We start from the raw sequence: 18,820 nt of genomic DNA, 5'->3' as shown, positions 1-18,820 counted from the left end.
ACATTCAATGCCTGATTATTTTTCACGTGTGACAAATACCGTGTAACAGCACACGACCATCCTTTGTCCAACACTCAGTGGTAATTTAAGTCTTGAACACAAATTTTATATTATTTTCTTCAGACAATTGAATTCTCCATTGTCCAACGTGTATATAAGAAGTTGTTGGTACGAAAATACGTAAATTTGTCAATGTAACTGTGAAACCATTAGCAAGAAAAAAAAGCCTACGTTTTACCCTCTGCATAACTCCTTAGTTAAACATCTAAACACAAACAAAATTAAAGGCGTCGATTCGCGGTTGTCTCGTCATTAAAAGAGAGCAAGTTGCACCTTTCATAGTTGGGTATCGTACTCCTAAGTGAATTTACTTTTCGTTATTGGCACAAATGAACAGAAATGTTTGCAGATTTGTCCTGTGTGAAAGCAGATTTAAAAACAGAACCGAAAAATTACATTACGTACGTATTCTCCAGCGATCTTCTACTGCACGAGACGAATGCTGTACCACAATCATAATTATAAGGTGCCCACTTAAACATACACACTATCTCGTTACCATAAAGCGAGAGATAACTCCGTAAAACAGAAAGCAGTTTAAACTTATATCTAGTATGATCTTGTTGGAGTTGAGAACTTTAATTAACTACTTCAGTTTCAACTTTGTAAGAGTGTTTCTTATTTTTGGGAATAGAAATTCGAGTGCACAATATGTCAAATCCGTAAATGTTTTAAAACCTTATGATATACATCTACATCCATATCTACATCTACATTCGCATCTATATGGATATTCTGTAAATCACACTTAAGTGCCTGGCAGAGGGTTCATCGAACCACTTTCACAATAATTCACTATTATTCCACCTCCAAACAGCACGCGGGAAAAATGAACACCTATATCTTTCCGTGTGAGCTCCAATTTCCCTTATTTTACCATGCTGATCGTTTCTCCTATATAGGGCGGCATAACAAATATATTTTCGTATTTGGAGGAGAAAGCTGGTGATTGAAATTTCGTGAGACGATCCAGCCGCAACGACAAACGCCTTTGTTTTAATGATTTCCATCCGAAATCCTATATCATGCCCGTGACACTCTCTCCCCTATTTCTCGATGTTTTAATAAGGCCAGCTGAACACGGAGGGTAACTACAGTGGCCATGACGAGATTCGTCAGCCTAAGGCCACACCCACTGCATGCACTCTTTAAGGCTGTGATTCGTCCAGCTCACAGCTTTGTTTCCATATATACACTGTAGCAGCAAAGGAGGTCAACGCCAGCTATATGGTCAATATTCCGATGGGGTAGTCTGTGTGCACGTGTATGCAAATTCATGAACTGATAGAAAAAACTTGTGGTATTTTCAAGTTGAATCTATGTCCTATTAACAGTACAGTAACATTGGCAGGATCTGCACGTGTGAGCACGTGTTTTGATTCCCCAGGAAATGGACATAAACGACAACGGAAATCCACAGACTCTGACGACTCTAACAAGAACTAGTTAGTAGAACTGTGTTTGGTTACTACGACATAGGTGATTATCCGACGGCTGGAAAAATACAGCGTGCTCTCCGCGCAAAAATTAATTATTGTGGCTCAGATCTCCGTTTGTCGTCTTCTCGGCTCAATAGGGTTTTGGTTCTGAAAGTGGAATTATGGATGAAAATGTATAAGGGAGTGCAGAGACACTGCAGCAACAAGGGCGTAGTTTTTGTGTACAATGCAATTATTGCATGCTTTGGAAAATAGGCTTGTTGTACATTTCGAAGGAACTAGGGTTTCACGAAACCATTTGAAGAAATATAATTCGTCGACCTCAAAGGAAATAGTAGTCGGAAAGTATCTACAGTTCTACAGTTGCTTTTGTATAGCGTATGTCGGTGTTTTGGGTGGTGGGTGCAGTGATGAAGGGACTATGCAAATAAAAAAAATTTCGAGAGCTGGAAATACATTTTGCCCTATCGAGGTGAGTCGTCGCAACAAAAATCCTGATGGAGGGATACAATCACACACACGCTGCCGTGCACATCGTATATCGTAAACAAATTGCGTTCATAGGCAAGGGCGGCCATACTCCTGGCCGCCCCACCAAGATATTAGGAAATGTAGTGTAGTCAGGTGTTTTTCTTTTAAGAAAATGATTTAAAAGTCGTGTTATGTAGGTTTTTAAAAAGACCGGAACTGGAACTTTTTATGGCTGCTTAAATTCGCCATTTGCCTTCCAAAATATTCAAAATACTCCATGCGCCTAGGTCTACTCCCCTCCTCTTAGAATGGAAAGTGTCCATCGCACTACAGTCAGATTTAGTGATAAGATGGCCCAGGCGATAGCCCGTCAAAAACAGAACACAGATCAAGCACGAAAACAGGAAGAAGATGAACTGAAGTGTGAAAAAAGAAGCAAAATGAAAACAGTGAACGTTCCATGGTCAAGATGTGCAACATCGACAGAATTTGAATAGCCAGGGCGTCGGGTTTATGTGGTAACGGTGTTGGACTGCGAAGGCGGAGGCGCGTGCCCAGGTCTCCCTCGTACCCCTTTTTTTCCATTAAATTATGGACTGTCTGTCCGGTCATTGACGAGTCTGTTCGCTGTATTCGATCTTGTGTGTGTCGTGGCGTAACGTTTGTTTGCAACAGTGAGGTGTAAGGTACGTACATCCTATTTGTTTTACACAAATACCACATGTTATAACTACTGAGTTCCGTTCTGGAAGTTTTGACTCTTGAATTCCTTTGTTGAAACATAGTTTAAACCCGTTTATTTTTTGTTTTCATTTCTGTGAGAAGTCTGTGCGGCTTTCTGCCTGCTCTCACGATTCATCATATTTACTTGCGATGGTAATATGTTCATACCACATGGCTCATATTCTACAACTAATGTATAGTATGACAACTGCCAAGACTACAGAAGGAGAACAGACACGACAATGACCGGACGGAAAGTTCATAATTGTGTGGAACAAAGGGGCACGAGGGAGTTCTGAACACGGATCTCACGCCGTGACCACACAGCCACGACACCGTGGTTCTTGCAATTCGCTCGATGTTGTACGTCTTGAGCTCGGCCCATTCAGTGTTTCTATTTTGCTTCTTTTTCCACAGTTTAGTACGACTTCTTGTTTTCATGCATGATCTGTATTCAGTTTTTGACGGGCAATCTACTAGGCCATTTTACCACTTAATCTGAGGGGGTTGCGATGGGGATTGTCCCCAGTTAGAGACTATTGAATGGACGGTCTTGTTCATAGGTGACACAATAAAATAATGATGTGTCAGGTGTTATTACAATTAATTTTATAGTTTCCTTAATAACTTGCTCTAGCAGGTAAAACAGAATGCCAGTTCATCAGCGGCGACACTTTTTGTTGCACAAACTAAACAGTTTCTCACTTCTTACGATATTTTACTTTGAATCTGGGAACAGTTTTATGTTTTTACAATAAAATATGTATCACATGCATCTATAAACTTTGAGAATATTCATATATTTTTATCTGTGCACGTAAGTTAGTGCTTCTGTTTCTATTCCCCAGGTTGCAGTAAAAATTATTTTTCTTGAAAATTTCTTGTAACCTAATTTTTATTTCTTTCGTAAAAACTGGCAAGAATTTTCTTTTGAAAAGTACTCCATCGTACTCTATACTGAAACCAGAGTTGTCTAAAAATGTTTACGGAATTTTTACTAACATCTGTCGTGATGAACACGACAGTGCTGCAGCAGCGACTCAGCAGTACAGCCGCATAGTAGTAGCAGACGGACAACGCAGTGCAGGTCAGCCTACGACACAAGGAAAGTCGGGCAAGGACGGCCAGACTGAACAGATGTTCTCCTTTTAACGAGTGTAACAAGACAATGGAGCTAAACGTTCCTCCTTTAAAGTAATTCACAAAGCATACTACAATACAGAACATATTATCTAGTTAAGGACATGAAGAATGAAACAGAGGGCCATCTTCACGAAAATCTTCAGAATTATACTGTCCCAACGTCGTTGTACCGTCTTCTTTGTTTAACCTTCTTTGTTTGCTACTACCATACAGCACTGCTGCTCACTCCGAACACTGGTTCTTCAGATTTTCCAGTATCTGTCAAATAATATATTTAAACCGAATATTCGACCAGATAAATTTGCCACTACTGTGCCAAATGTGCACATTAAATCCTACTTTCAAAAACATAGACCACTTCGTCAGACTAGAGTATCTAGAACTGGTTCGAAGACTATAAAAAAATTATTCTTATACATTTCGTTCTGAGATAACCAGACACCAATCTGGTAGAAAGTATACGGCGGATTTTGCAAGGTAACTACCATTCAGACCTAAAAAAGTGAAGCACCCGGAACGGAGAGGAAACGAAATGAAACTTCACAGGTTAAGAGGTTACATGATGTTATTTCAGCGATTACAAAATCTAGTCAATTTTACAAAGAACTTGCGGTATGAGCCCCGATGTTGCATCCTCTCTGGCCTCGATTCTGTTGGGGAGGGTAATATAAAACGGTTATAACCTCTCATGAGCCAAGCTGGCACATTACTGTTGTTACTGGTTCTCGGTATACTGGGACGCAGTTGACGGCTAACCCCACACATATTCTATCGGGACAGATCTGGGAATGTTGCTCTCCACGAGAGTACCTCAACATTACGAAGACGTAGGTCGACCCTTATAGAGGAGATAACAGCAGCCAGCCACTTTTTATAATGCTATTTATTTATTTAAATAGCGCCATTACCAGTTTCGAACGGACAGGTTCATCTTCAGATGGCTTGTTCATGTTAAGATGCATTTCGCATTAGCTTTCACTTTTTGTTTTCCTAAATGCTGAAATTTCCTTGGGATGGTAGTGCCCTAAAAACAAAACGAGACGTGAGACAATGTCTGTTCAGATGTAATTGTGCCTCACACCATTCAGATTAAATGGTTCAAATGGCTCTGAGCACTATGGGACTTAACATCTGTGGTCATCAGTCCCCTAGAACTTAGAACTACTTAAACCTAACTAACCTAAGGACATCACACACATCCATGCCCGAGGCAGGATTCGAACCTGCGACCGCAGCAGTTGCGCGGTTCCGGACTGAGCGCCTAGAACCGCTAGACCACCGCGGCCGGCCATTCAGATTAAAATCGATGTGAGGCACAATTACAGTTACATACATATTGTCTCACTTCTTGTTTTGGATGCGGAGCACTACCACCCGAAGGAAATTTCATCGTTTGGGAAGACAAAAGTGAAGGCTAATGTAAAATATATATCTTAATGTGAACGTCGTTCGAAACCAGTAACGGCGCTATTTAAATAAGTAAATAGCATTATAAAAAGGGGCTGGTTATTGTTATCTTCTCTATAAGAGTTGCCATACATTTTGTACACAGCCACAGGCTCAGAATGCCAGTTAACAGAAAATTGCAACTCTAGTCATTTACATACCCACTGATGGTGTGTAAATGTGCGAAGCTACACTGACATCCGACAGTGTCTTCTGGATGCTTCACTTTTTTTCTGGCAATACAGATGTAAGTATTGTCAGGGAAATAAAATAATACATTTTTCTACGAGAACTTTGTATCGGCTTATCATTTTAATGGTTCAAATGGCTCTGAGTACTATGGGACTTAACATCAGAGGTCAGCAGTCCCCTAGAACTTAGAACTACTAACACCTAACTAACCTAAGGACATAACACATCCATGCTCGAGGCAGGATTGGAACCTGCGACCGTAGCGGTCGCGTGGTTCCAGACTGAAGCGCCTAGAACCTCTCGGCCACACAGGCCGGCTATCATTTTAATGAAATGGTTGGCATAATTCTAGACATATGGATCTGAGTAACATATTGAAGCACAGCCAACAACATATTGACATTGTCTTTTTTGGAAAGTGCCTACTTCAACAAAAAAATGTTCAAATGTGTGTGAAATCTTATGGGACTTAACTGCTAAGGTCATCAGTCCCTAAGCTTACACACTGCTTAACCTAAATTATCCTAAGGACAAACACACACACTCATGCCCGAGGGAGGACTCGAACCTCCGCCGGGACCAGCCGCACAGTCCATGACTGCATCTTCAACAGTGTGTCCAGCAACAGTGGCGTATGGACGCAAGTTGACCAAGGAAACACAGGATAAACGCAATGATATAAATAGCTGATGGCACTGGCTTTGGATAGAGTGCATATATATTGTGTGTATAAAATTTTAAAGTTCTGCCAATTTCTGCAGAGTGTCATTTCTCTGTCCGTGTTTTCATATGTTTTAGCCACGCCAGGGTGAAAGATCACGCTGGGAACCGAACTGCGTAGATTTCATTTTTATTGCATTTGATATTCAGTGCACTATGTACATTAAACCATTTTTTCTAAAAAAAGGATGATTACTAGATTGTATGAATGTGGGTACAATTGCAAACACGCGCAGTTTAGTGAATTCAGGTAGACTCTCTTGGTTTAGCTTTGTAGTAAAGACCTGGAAGGATCGTTGAGTTGGATTTTCGAGGCTGGCTTGATGCTCCAAACTATCTCCCAGGCATTTTTAACGTGGGGCCTCGCGACTGGTTCGTTCAGACCTACAAGTGAAGCATTCGTTCAAATTTTAGACGTGAACCAACGGAAAATTTTGAGCGAGGGTAACAAGCGTTCTCTCTCTTGTTTTGTGGTTGGAGGAGATGCCTGGTACCACTGAAAAAAATCGTCTTGTTGATTAATCAATTCGCCCCCCAATTTCGGTCTCTGCTCGGAGGCCAGGCGGGTCGGATTTTGTAGAGAGTAGTTAATCCCGGATCTGGGTTCAAATGGCTCTAAGCACTATGGGACTTAACTTCTGAGCTCATCAGTCCCCTAGAACTTAGAATTACTTAAACCTAAATAACCTAAGGACATCACACACATCCATGCCCGAGGCAGGATTCGAACCTGCGACCGTAGCGGTTGCGCGGCTCCAGACTGTAGCGCCTAGAACCAGATCTGGGATGAGGTGTGTATGATGTGCCGCTTATGTGGGCTCTTAGACGGTGAGTTTGGATGGAGTTGGTTTAGATTTTTGTTTTAGGAACCTTCTTTAATTTTAAAGTCATTTGTTAGAAGTATTATGGGGTTCTCACGAGTTACAATTTTACTATGTTTAACTAGACTCAGATGGGGCCGAACTTGTTCTTTATCCGGCCACAATTCAGTTCATATATCGTAATTACGATTAAGTTACGTATTTCTTTCCACCATAAGTCAAAAGCCCGTTTTAACAATTCTACTTTTGCTAGAAAATTGTGGATTTCGCCTTGTTTTATTCTCTGAATGTTTGAATCTTGATGTGTGAGTACGTGAGCATTCATGTTGGATTCCTTAGTGAACCTAATCCTTGCTGAATGATGACGATTAATATAATAGCAAACAGTTTACCTTCACAGAACCATAGTGGTATGACTTAATACGTCATAAAGATTTACTGAAGTTCAAGAGTACGCTTCATTTTGTGAATACATTCCCGTTAAGAATCAACTTAGTTCGTTTTCCCAGTGTCGATCCCAGCACGCCATCTGTCCACTTGGGGTCGTTACCCTCATGTACGCTATAACAGACAGATACTAGGAAGCATTTAGTAGAGTCGACGGGACGTTGAACCTTAATCCTCCTGCCTCCATTTGCAGAAAAATGCTTTAATTGAAGAGAAATGGAGCAGACTGGAAACCAGTAGTTTAAAATTTTTGGCAAAACTGAAAGTGGAAATGACGAAAGAAGTCATTAAAGCTGAACGGACTCATTTAATGCAGGCTGCTGTAAACTGCGGCCTCATACGTGCACCTTTTAAAGCCAGTGCAAAAAACCAAATTTTCCTTCTAAGGGGTCATAAACCTACTTACGTTTCTATTTGACACTGACAGGTACTGACGGGTCATCGTATAATCTATGTTTGTCTAGAAGAGTCATTTAAATAGCAGAAGCTACAGGAATAAGTAAAAATGATAGTTTGACTACAAATGCATTGAAAGGAGGCTAAGACTTCGACATGTGGATGTTGCGGAAGATGTGGAAATAAAAAAGGCTCTACGTTGTGGAAACGATTCCTGAAACTAAAATAAGGAAAATTTGATGAACTGTTCATGTCTAAAGCCTAACACAAACATGTAAATATAGGTTCTTTAATCGCACTTTATTCTCGCCTTGTAATAAACCTGTATCAAATCTCACTCCAGAATTAAAAGCGTACTTCCATATCGTGTAAAAAGATCGCATAGACTGCAGGCGATCTGATTTAACTTGGGTGAGCCTGACGCTGCCCGTAAAAATGGCTAAAATGATTGTCTTTAATGAACTCATCTTTAACGTGGCTCCTGAATGGGAGCGGAGCAGTGTGTTTTCAGCTCTGCGATTACGCAGCTCGCTGACGAAGATAAATAAACGACGCCAGTATTATGAAATAGAAGTTTCCGTTGTCTGCCCTCCTTTACTTATGAGTGTAGCGTGACTGAAATGGTGGCCGTGTTTATTTTAAGTGAGAACCCTTCACTTACGCAGATTAATCGCAACCCACTTAAAATGCGTTGGCAAGCAACCAGTAGCCTGCCACGGTTCGTGTTAGACGTGCTGTTTAGCTTAGAATAACCAGAAGTGTCAGCAATTTTCTGTAATTCGCAAACCCGTTTCTAAACTGCACTGTGATATTTATCGCTTTCAACAGAGCGTTAAACAATGAGTGTGTGTCTTTCTTCATGATGCAGTATTTTAATTTATATGTCACAGGAATAAGTGGAAACGCAAATTAAAAATTTCATATTCTGCAGCAGAAAACGTTAAATTCGCAGTAACGTATAAGGGAAGGAAGAGATTATCTTAATGGTTTATTCACATGGATTTCTGCCGTCGATATTTTGATTCAACAATATCGATTTGTAGCAAACCTCGTACACGTATAAAGGCTGCCCTGCCTTCGAAATGCACTGATGTAACAAAGAGATAAAATATCAGATCCTCATGCTGTTGCAAATAACTTTTTTCACTAATATTTAGACTGCGGCGCCCGCAGTCATCTTCTGAGCGAGTCGAAAGTTTTTCTTTATAGTTCAGCAGTTAATCTATCAAAATTTAACTCTGTAGTCAGTTACAGGATCTAAATGGTCACACAGAGTGTCTCCCCTCTTTCTCTTTTTTGCGACTGAGTATTTCTTCCATATTTTTCAAATGCCTAAAGAATCATGAAAGCAATCTTCCAGCCAACATTGGAACTTTCGTTGGGTATGTGAAAGGACATTTGCTTTTATATAAGAAGGGTGTTTACAAATTTTTACAAGCACCATATTGGAGTAATGCATCCTATATGACCTGTGACCCAGCTTTTATATCCCAGAAATCTGTGGTTGTTAAGTATTGCATCTATAATGATGAATTCATAGTCTTATATTAACATGAAAATCTTAGACGCTGCGTTTTCTCTCTAGAGTCAATGCAGCTTTGTAAACACTACTGACGGATGATCCAATCAGTCGCGATGCTGGATTCTGCCCTGATAAATCATGTTACCTGGCCCCGTCCTCAATTCGCTCTGAAAACGATTTCACTGTGAAACTGCGTCTGCAAACAATGTCTATTACCACGTCTAACGCTGAGATTTCAGCTTATCAGCTATAGATTGTGTGACTCAAGTGATTGGATCAGGTAGCAGGCACAGGGGTTAGTGTGATATTGTTCTGAATTCCTCACCCGAAAATTACCTTGAGCAGTTAATCAGAGAAGCTACTCGTGACGGTAAATTCCTCGATCTCCTGGTTAAAAACGGGACCGAACTTTTCGATTCGTTCAAGTGGAGCAGGAAATCAATGATGAGAAGCCCGTTATGGCATCGCTGACTACATTTACAAGTGGGAATGCAGTGAAAGGTAGGTAGGGAATACTGTTTAGTAAGTGCGGCAAAAACAATCCAAAAAATAAGATTTCAGGACTACCGGAGCAGACAACATCATTCATCGTTGAGACAATATTTCGAATATAAATGAACAAAATTCAAGAGCATAGTACAATACGCCCTAGACAGGTACAAGGTAGTGATGGTTCAAATGTGTGTGTGTAATCTTATGGGACTTAACTAAAAATGGTTCAAATGGCTCTGAGCACTATGGGACTTAACGGCTGAGGTCATCAGTCCCCTAGAACTTAGAACTACTTAAACCCAACTAACCTAAGGACATCACACACATCCATGCCCGAGGCAGGATTCGAACCTGTAGCGCCTAGAACCGCTCGGCCACTCCGGCCGGCCGTTCAACAGAGTTCGGCACTGTCATCTAAGGAACAAATTGCGGGTGTACAGGATTTTATACTAGTTTTGTGACTAGACTGAAGAGTTCCTAACAAAAAGGACACAGGGTGGCGTCACTGACGGAGAGAACTCTCATGACATAACCTTATCTTCGGATGTAGGTAACAGTATCTTTGGGCATTCACCAAGTGAATCTCGTGGGACCAATACTATTCACCGCAGTGACCTAACGGATAATGTCGGAAGCTACATGAAACGGTTTGCGGATGACACTATTGTAAATATAGAAAGCAAAACGCTAGAAAATAAACTGTCCAGTCGCATTAATATGGCTACTTGTCAAAAGCCTGAATAATCAACTTTTTCAGCGTGTATCGCTGCAAAACGTACAGGAAGAGTGTCAGGTTATGGAAGGTGCCATATCGACTCCAGTGCCGTGGCCAGCTGCGCTAGGTTTCCCGGTTGGGGATCCATGGCATGAACAGCTCAGTCTCGATTGGGTTTAAATCTGGAGAATATGGCGGCCACGGGAGTAGGGTAGTCATCCTGCTGCTCTTAGAACCATGCACGTACACTGCAAGCTGTGTGACACGTTGCATGGTAGGATAGATGCATAATTTGTTGATCCATTGTGCACACCAGAATGACGCGATCACTCAGGGAATATCCTCTGGCCTGGGCCCTTCCGACGACTGTTGCAGGGTGTTTCCTTTCAGACGTTTCACGCCGTACACGACAACGGTCATCTGTCCGATGGAGCATAAAACGTGATTCATCTGAAAATACCACCTATCGCCACTCAGTGGACGTCCGTTTGCGATACTGGCGTGACGATTCCAGGCTTTGTCGGCGATGAACACCAGTCAGCATGGGTGTACGAACCACGCGCTTATTACTGAGACCCATACGCAGAAACTTCAGCTGAACGGTTGTTGAGGAGCGCTGTAGGCGGACTGTAAGGGATCCGTAGGCCCTTACTATAACTTTGCACTCGGCACAGGTCGATATGTCGAACAATCGATTGTGACGTGTTGCGAGAGCGAGTGTCGAGATGCGCCAGAGTGGTTGGCGGGGCCGGCCGAAGTGGCCGTGCGGTTAAAGGCGCTGCAGTCTGGAACCGCAAGACCGCTACGGTCGCAGGTTCGAATCCTGCCTCGGGCATGGTTGTTTGTGATGTCCTTAGGTTAGTTAGGTTTAACTAGTTCTAAGTTCTAGGGGACTAATGACCTCAGCAGTTGAGTCCCATAGTGCTCAGAGCCATTTGGTTGGCGGGAATGGTGCGTGTGTGGAGGCCATTATTGGAATACAGGGTTTTTAACCGAGAAGGGTGTCACCATCGCCGTGGTTAGACCCCTAAATAATAAATAAATACCGGGAAAGTGATGAAGTATCTGTATAAAAGTGATCAGTGACGTTAGTAGTGCCGATATTTAGTTTCGCGTCTACCACTCCGGCCTAACCTTGGATTGCAGTGTTGGATGCAGTGATGGATTAGTGTGTGGCGATAATGACAAATTAAGAAAGCCTGTGCTGAGATTAGCCGTAATTAGATATGTATGACGAAGGCAGTGGCTGTCTCCTTTTTGTGTTTTGAGAAGAATATAAGTTCGTAATTAGTAAAACTGTGTTGGTGTTCCTTATTACCATACATTCAGTATTATAGTATTGAACAGGACGAACTGGAAAGTAACAACTTCCGTAGCAGTCAATTCCGATTACCAGCCCCATTAGGTTCACGGTCATGTTAATAATAAATATTGGGCTGCTATTCGATCAGATCAGGTCGGGATAAAAAACGGAGGTGTTACAAGACCCTTGGTTCATCAGGGCGGTCAGTTGCTGGTAGCACTTTCGAACTCACAAATGATTCCTTCTGCTAATTTCATGCCATTTTTACAACTACCATCCGCAATGCTCATCGGTTCCTGTCCGTCAGTACATGAGGGATGTCTGGTCTTGGTTTAGTTGTGGTCGTTCCTTCGCGTTTTCACTTCACAGTCACATCACCAACAGTTGACTTGGGCAGCTTTAGAAAGGTTGAAATGTCCCTGATGGACTTGTCACTCAGGAGAGATCCAATGACTAGTCAGCGTTCAAAGTCAGTGAACTCTCCTCGCCAACTCATTCTGCTGTTACTGCATTTCTACTGACAACAAAATATTGCCCCAAGCCTTTTGCGCCGGTGGATTCGCTTTTCGTGAAATCTAGTGGTCAGTAAAGCATAGAGGTTTTCGGATACTCTAGATCAGTTTGCTTATAGTAAAAGCCACGTAAGTCTAATCGCAGGAAAGGCAGATACCTGACTGAGGTACCTTGCAAGAGTTCTCCGAAACTGTAGTCCATCCAAGAAGAAGATAGCTTAGAAATGCTGGAACGTTTATCAGATAGGACTGATAGAGCAAATAAATATGATACAATGAGGACAAGCGCTTTTCGTCACGGATCATTTAGTAAGCGGGATAGTTTCATGGAGATACCCATCTACCTCCATTGTCAGTCACTTCAAGAAAGCTTTATGCTTCACGGAGTGGTCTATTGTTAAAATTCCGAGTGCTTACGATATCATAATATTTTTATATATTTATTGGCCTTTAGATCTCCATCCATACAGTTGTCTAAAAAAATGGTTCAAATGGCTCTGAGCACTATGGGACTTAACATCTGAGGTCATCACTCGCCTAGAACTTAGAACTACTTAAACCTAACTAACCTAAGGACATCTCACATATCCATGCCCGAGGCAGGATTCGAACCTGCGACCGTAGCGGTCGCGCGGTTCCAGACTGAAGAGCCTAGAACCGCTAGACCACCTAATCTTTAGTAATTAATTCTTTAAAAAAATTTAGCATGTGTGTTGGCTGGTGTAGGTAATTTGGATGCAATATTTTTTGTTGATGTAAATATACAGATGTAATTAGTTAGAACGAAAGTTCAGAATTGGACAGTATGTGGTATTGTGTTAATCAGTTAAAAAGAATGGCCAGAGTAAAACAGAGGGGGCCGGCCGGAGTGGCCGTGCGGTTCTAGGCTCTGTAGTCTGGAACCGAGCGACCGCTCCGGTCGCAGGTTCGAATCCTGCCTCGGGCATGGATGTGTGGGATGTCCTTAGGTTAGTTAAGTTTGATTAGTTCTTTGTTGTAGGCGACTGATGACCTCAGAAGTTAAGTCGCATAGTGCTCAGAGCCATTTGAACCATTTTTAAAACAGAGGGATAAACCGTAATGCAAGGTGCATAATACATAAGCAGATGACGAAATAAATCTCGGTTGAACAGCTTGGTATGAGCGTGCATAGGACACAATATTTCGGCAATCGACCACGTTGCCATCATCAGGTGCGCTGACGACGTGGTCGATTGCCGAAATATTGTGTCCTATGCACACTCAACCAGGCTGTTCACCCGAGATTTATTTCGTCAGAAAATACGCCTGGAGAAATTGAAGAATCACATCACATAAGTAGATATTTAAAATACTTACAAAATTGGTAGCGTTACACCAATATACATGCTGCTTAGATCCCAAATGAGACATTTATAGTTACTGTATTAACACGTGTAAATTAACAAGAAAATTCAAATTTACAAGTTTTGTCTGTCTCATCTTAACAGCGATTCATCTGACTGCATACACCTACACTACATATTAAATTTTTTCTACACTCAGGAAGCGAAAGAGTTCCTGGTATACACTGTAGTCACTTGCCTCCAGGACTGCCAGCAGCTCAAAACATGAATGATGTGTTGGTACTCTCTGAAACATGCATGACTGATGCTCAGTCGTGCCATAGTGGCCAGAAACTTTCTACCACAACTGCTTTCCTTGTGCCAAGGTCTTCTTAGTTTTACTACAGATTTCGAGAAATCTGCCCATTTTTTATACCACTCATTTCTCGTTATTCCTCTATAGTTTTCAGAAAGTCGTTTGCCGGTATTTTATGATGTTCTTCGCCAGCGTATATTGCCTGATTTGTCTGTTTGGGCAGATTCTGGAATTTACTTATCTTTTACCTCACAGTGACCTTTGCTCCAATACATATTGGCTGTTCTGTTTGCAATGAAGTGGGTGATTTTTTTTAAGGCGTCGTTGGTCTTTAGCAGGGCAAGAGTGGATTTGAAATGTCATAGAATGAGGTTAATTGTTTCGGTGATACACTAAATAGAAAGAAGAGCTTCCAGGAAAACGATTAGCTCCGCTGTCATAATTAAGTTGTCCTTCGCTGATTTAAATTTTCTTCATATTGGCTTGTATTGTCCCATATGCATTGTCCATCTATCTGTTTAAATAAAGGTCGCGGCCGGCCGTGGTGGCCAAGCGGTTACAGGCGCTACAGTCTGGAACTGCGCGACCGCTACGGTCGCAGGTTCGAATCCTGCCTCGGGCATGGATGTGTGTGATGTCCTTAGGTTAGTTAGGTTGAAGTAGTTCTAAGTTCTAGGGGACTGATGACCTTAGAAGTTAAGTCCCATAGTGCTCAGAGCCATTTGAACCATAAAGGTCGCGCTACGGAAACCGTATACGGCTTCTTGTATGTCGAAAGAATTTATCAGTGCTAGAACCAGTTACATGTCTGGTTCTAAGATCGAACTGTTACAGTGGTATTCATGACCTAGAAATTTTGTTGAAGACAAAGATTTTCCGACATTGTTCAGTATCTCAACGTACACTGAGGCGACAAACGTCACGGGATACCTGCTAATATCGTGTTGGACTTCATTTTTCCCGGCGTGGTGCAGCATATTGACGTGGCTTGGACTCAACAAGTAGGTGGAAGTCCCTACCGAAATGCTGCCTCTATAGCCGTTCATAATTGCGGAAGTGTTGCCGGTGCTGGATTTTATGCACGAACTGACCTCTTTATTATGTCCCATAAATGTTCGATGGGATTCATGTCAGGCGATCTGGGTGGCAAAACTATTCGAACGAATTGTCCAGAATGTTCGTCAATCCAACCACTAACAAATGCGGCCCAGTGACATGGAGCACTGTCATCCATAAAAATTCCATCATCATTTGGGAACTGAAGTCAATCAATGGCCTCAAATTGTCTCCACATAGCCGAACATAACAATTTCCAGTCAATGATCGATTCAGCAGGACGAGAGGACGCAGTCCATTCCATGTAAATACAGCTCATACCATTATCGAGCCACCGCCAGCTTGCACACTGCCATGTTGACAACTTAGGTCGTGGCCGGCCGAGTGGTTCTAAGAGCTTCAGTCCGGAACCGCGAGACCTCTACCGCCGCAGGTTCAAATCCTGCCTCGGCCATGGTTGCGTGTGATGTCCTCAGGTTAGTTAGATTTAAGTAGTTCTAGGGTACTGATGACCTAAGATGTTAAGTCCCATAGTGCTCAGAGCCATTTGAACCATTTGAACAACTTAGGTACGTGTGGTCTGCGCCACACTCTAAGCCTATCTTTAGCTCTTACCAACTGAAATCGGTAAACATCCGACTAGGCTACAGTTTTCCAGTGGTCGAGGGTCCATACGATATGGTCATAAGCCCAGGAGAGGCGCTGTAGGTGATGTCACCCTGTTAGCAAAGGCACTCGTGTTGTTTGTCTGCTACCATAGCCCATTAACGCCAAATTTTGCCGCACTGTCGTGATGGATAAGTTCATCGTACGTCCTACATTGATTTCTACGGTTACTTCACACGATGTTGCTTGTCTGTTAGCACTGACAACTCTATGCAAACGTCACTGCTCTCTGTCGTCAAGTGAAGGCCGTTGACCACTGTGTTATCCTTGGTGCGAGGTAATAACTCAAATTTGGTATACTCGGCATACTGTTGACACCGTGGATCTCGGAGTATTGAATTCTCTAATAATTTTCGGAACGGAACGTCCCTCACGTCTAGCTCCAACTATGATTCCGCGTTCAAAGTCTGTTAGTTCCCGTCGTGCAGCCATGATCACTTCGGAAACCTTTTCGCGTGAATCACCTGCGTACGTATAACAACTCCGCCAATGCACTGTCCTGCTATACCAATGCATTACCCTTTTATACCTTGTGTACTCGATACTACCCACGTCTGTATATGTTCACATCATATTGTTATCCCATGCCTTTTGTCACCACAGTGTATATAGATTCAACGTATGTTGTGTTCTTGTCATAATAAAATCTTTCCATCAGACACCTAAGTGTGAGGTCGTGTAAATCATCCATCAGTTTGATCTGGTACATTTACGCACGTTTTATAAGGAAATTTTGTATAAGTTATTTTCTTCTCAAGTGTAATAGAAATTTGTTAGCTTCAACGAGAAGTGCCTTGGTTAGTGCAGACGCCGTGGCGCCAGTGAAGATTTAATAGGATTATACTGTCATTTATTTAGCGCAGTGAAGGTTCAACCAACGCTCTGCATCCTCCTCCATATATCTCTCTGAAAGGTCATAGAGATAAAATTAGTTTCGACCTCACACAGAGGCTTGTCAGTAGCCGATCTTCCCGCGCACCATTTGAGACTGGCACAGGAAAGGAAGGAAGAAAGGAAGTTTAGTACACACGGCCTCTAAAGTGCATTCCTTAAAGAGCTATTAGCACCTGTTCATCTACTCTACTATGAACGCCATCACTTCAACTGAACAAGTACTCACAGCTCTTTCGGTGTGAATTTCAAAGTCCATGTTCATTTGACCTTTTTGCTTCGAATGATCGTTCCTGTCGTAACTTAGAATACCGACAATTCCTCCTGGAACACCCTGTGCAACGCACCATCCGCGGCACACCGGAAAGTGGTTTGCGGAATATAGACGTGGGTTTACAATATTTGTCTTAGAGCATCTTTGGTGGTGGTAAGTTCCTATGGGATCAAACTGCTGAGGTCATCCGTCCCTAGGCTTAAACACTACTTAATCTAACTTAAACGCTAAGGAGAGCACGCACACCCATGCCCGACGGAGGACTCGAACCTCCGACGGGGGGAGTCACGCGAACCGTGGCAAGCCGCCTAAGATATGCACGGCTAAAGCATCTTTGCTTTCGGAACAGAATGTCGCACTTTTTATCACCTTTTACAAAGGGAGTTAACAGCTGTGTATTTTTAATACCTGTGACATGCGATGTCTGAACTACAGCAGACATCTTTGGATCACTTTGCCAGGTTCTCACTCGAAATATCATTGGAGGAGGGTGACTACAGCTGCCTGCAAGCCCGAGGTGCCGTAGATTATTCAGCGCATGCTGTGAAAGCCTGCAAGATCATATTCAGTACTTTCAGTAAGTGTGCGTTGTGGGGAATTTAGGTCCACATTCTGGACATGCATCTGAAAGGGCGGCGATAGTTAAAACACAGCTGAAACATCTGACGCTGTTACACAATAGAAATGCCAAGGATATTTTCTGAGTATTTTGGTATAAGAAACCCGCTGACTCGGGTGCCTCGTTACTTTCAGTAAATGTGCGTTGTGGGGAATTTATGCCCACATTCTGGACATGCATCTGAAAGGGCGGCGATAGTTAAAACACAGCTGAAACATCTGACGCTGTTACACAATAGAAGTGCCAGGGATATTTTCTGAGTATTTTGGTATAAGAAACCCGTTGACTCGGGTGCCTCGTTACAGAGTAATTGCATTTCATTCAGTTTATTACCTTCATTTATCTTTGCAGTTGTTTCGCTCTGAAAATATGTGGGCAACAGAGCTAATATATTTCGCATGCGCTGTGTGTCTTGTTTGATAACAAACTTGCTCCTCGCGGTACTTGCTGTTGACAGCAGTAATGGCCACTTTACTCTTCGCCCTCAAGTTTGCATTCAGTACTGCTCGATTTCAAGGGTTTGTTTTCCCGTCTGTGTGTGTTAGTTGAATGTTAACTGTGATGCACAGCGTTCTGGATTGATTTACTGATGAGGAACTGGCCGATATGCACTTCATATGTTGGTGCACGCAGTTCAGCTGAAGAGCAACACGATGACTCCATGTGGAGCTGTTCCCGCAGGGCCGGCAACCACGTCACAACACTTTTACGTCTGTACATAGGCGTTTATGTTTTGTGCTGTACGTTTTGATGATCGCACATCAGCTCTTCTTTACTATTGTGAAGGTACAGGGTGGAGCAGATATAAGTAGCCCGGTAACTATAAAGGAAATACAGTGGAATTACAGACACGAAGAGCCGAAATGGACTTATCATTTATTTTAAATTAAAAATGCAGTGAAATGTTTATTCATAGAAGATGTTGAAAGTGACCCCGTTCAACATCAAACAGCTGTTCAGGTCTAACCATATTCAGACACACCCGGCGTAAAGTTCTGATATCGATTTTGGCAACTATGCGGCTGATGTTGTCTTTCAGTTCCCGTATTGTGTGTGGATTTGTTTCATAGATCTTGCTCTTAATGTGTCCCTACAGGAAAATATCACATATTGTTAGATCCGGCGAACGTATTGGCTATAAGAAATTTCTGACAGTTCGTTCCTCAGTGAATACATCATGGATACCTTAGATGTGTGGCAAGTTGCCCCATCTTGCTGAAGAAGCAATATTGACTTACATATGCTGTGAGTTGAGTACAAAATGTACCAAAATTTTCCATATAAGCAACCGT

At 42.3% G+C, this 18,820-nt stretch overlaps 1 protein-coding gene across 1 annotated transcript in view; it reads right to left on the bottom strand.

The window, feature by feature from the left end:
- Positions 1 to 18,820, bottom strand: part of LOC124556274 (innexin shaking-B) — a 408,771-nt gene that overhangs the window by 158,136 nt on the left and 231,815 nt on the right. The gene's annotated exons all lie outside the window — the stretch shown is intronic.

Source organism: Schistocerca americana, chromosome X, assembly GCF_021461395.2.
Source record: "Schistocerca americana isolate TAMUIC-IGC-003095 chromosome X, iqSchAmer2.1, whole genome shotgun sequence".
NCBI classification, from domain to species: Eukaryota; Metazoa; Arthropoda; class Insecta; order Orthoptera; family Acrididae; genus Schistocerca; species Schistocerca americana.
The sequence above is the reverse complement of the archived record's forward strand: the minus strand, read 5'-3'. Positions and strand labels throughout refer to the sequence as shown.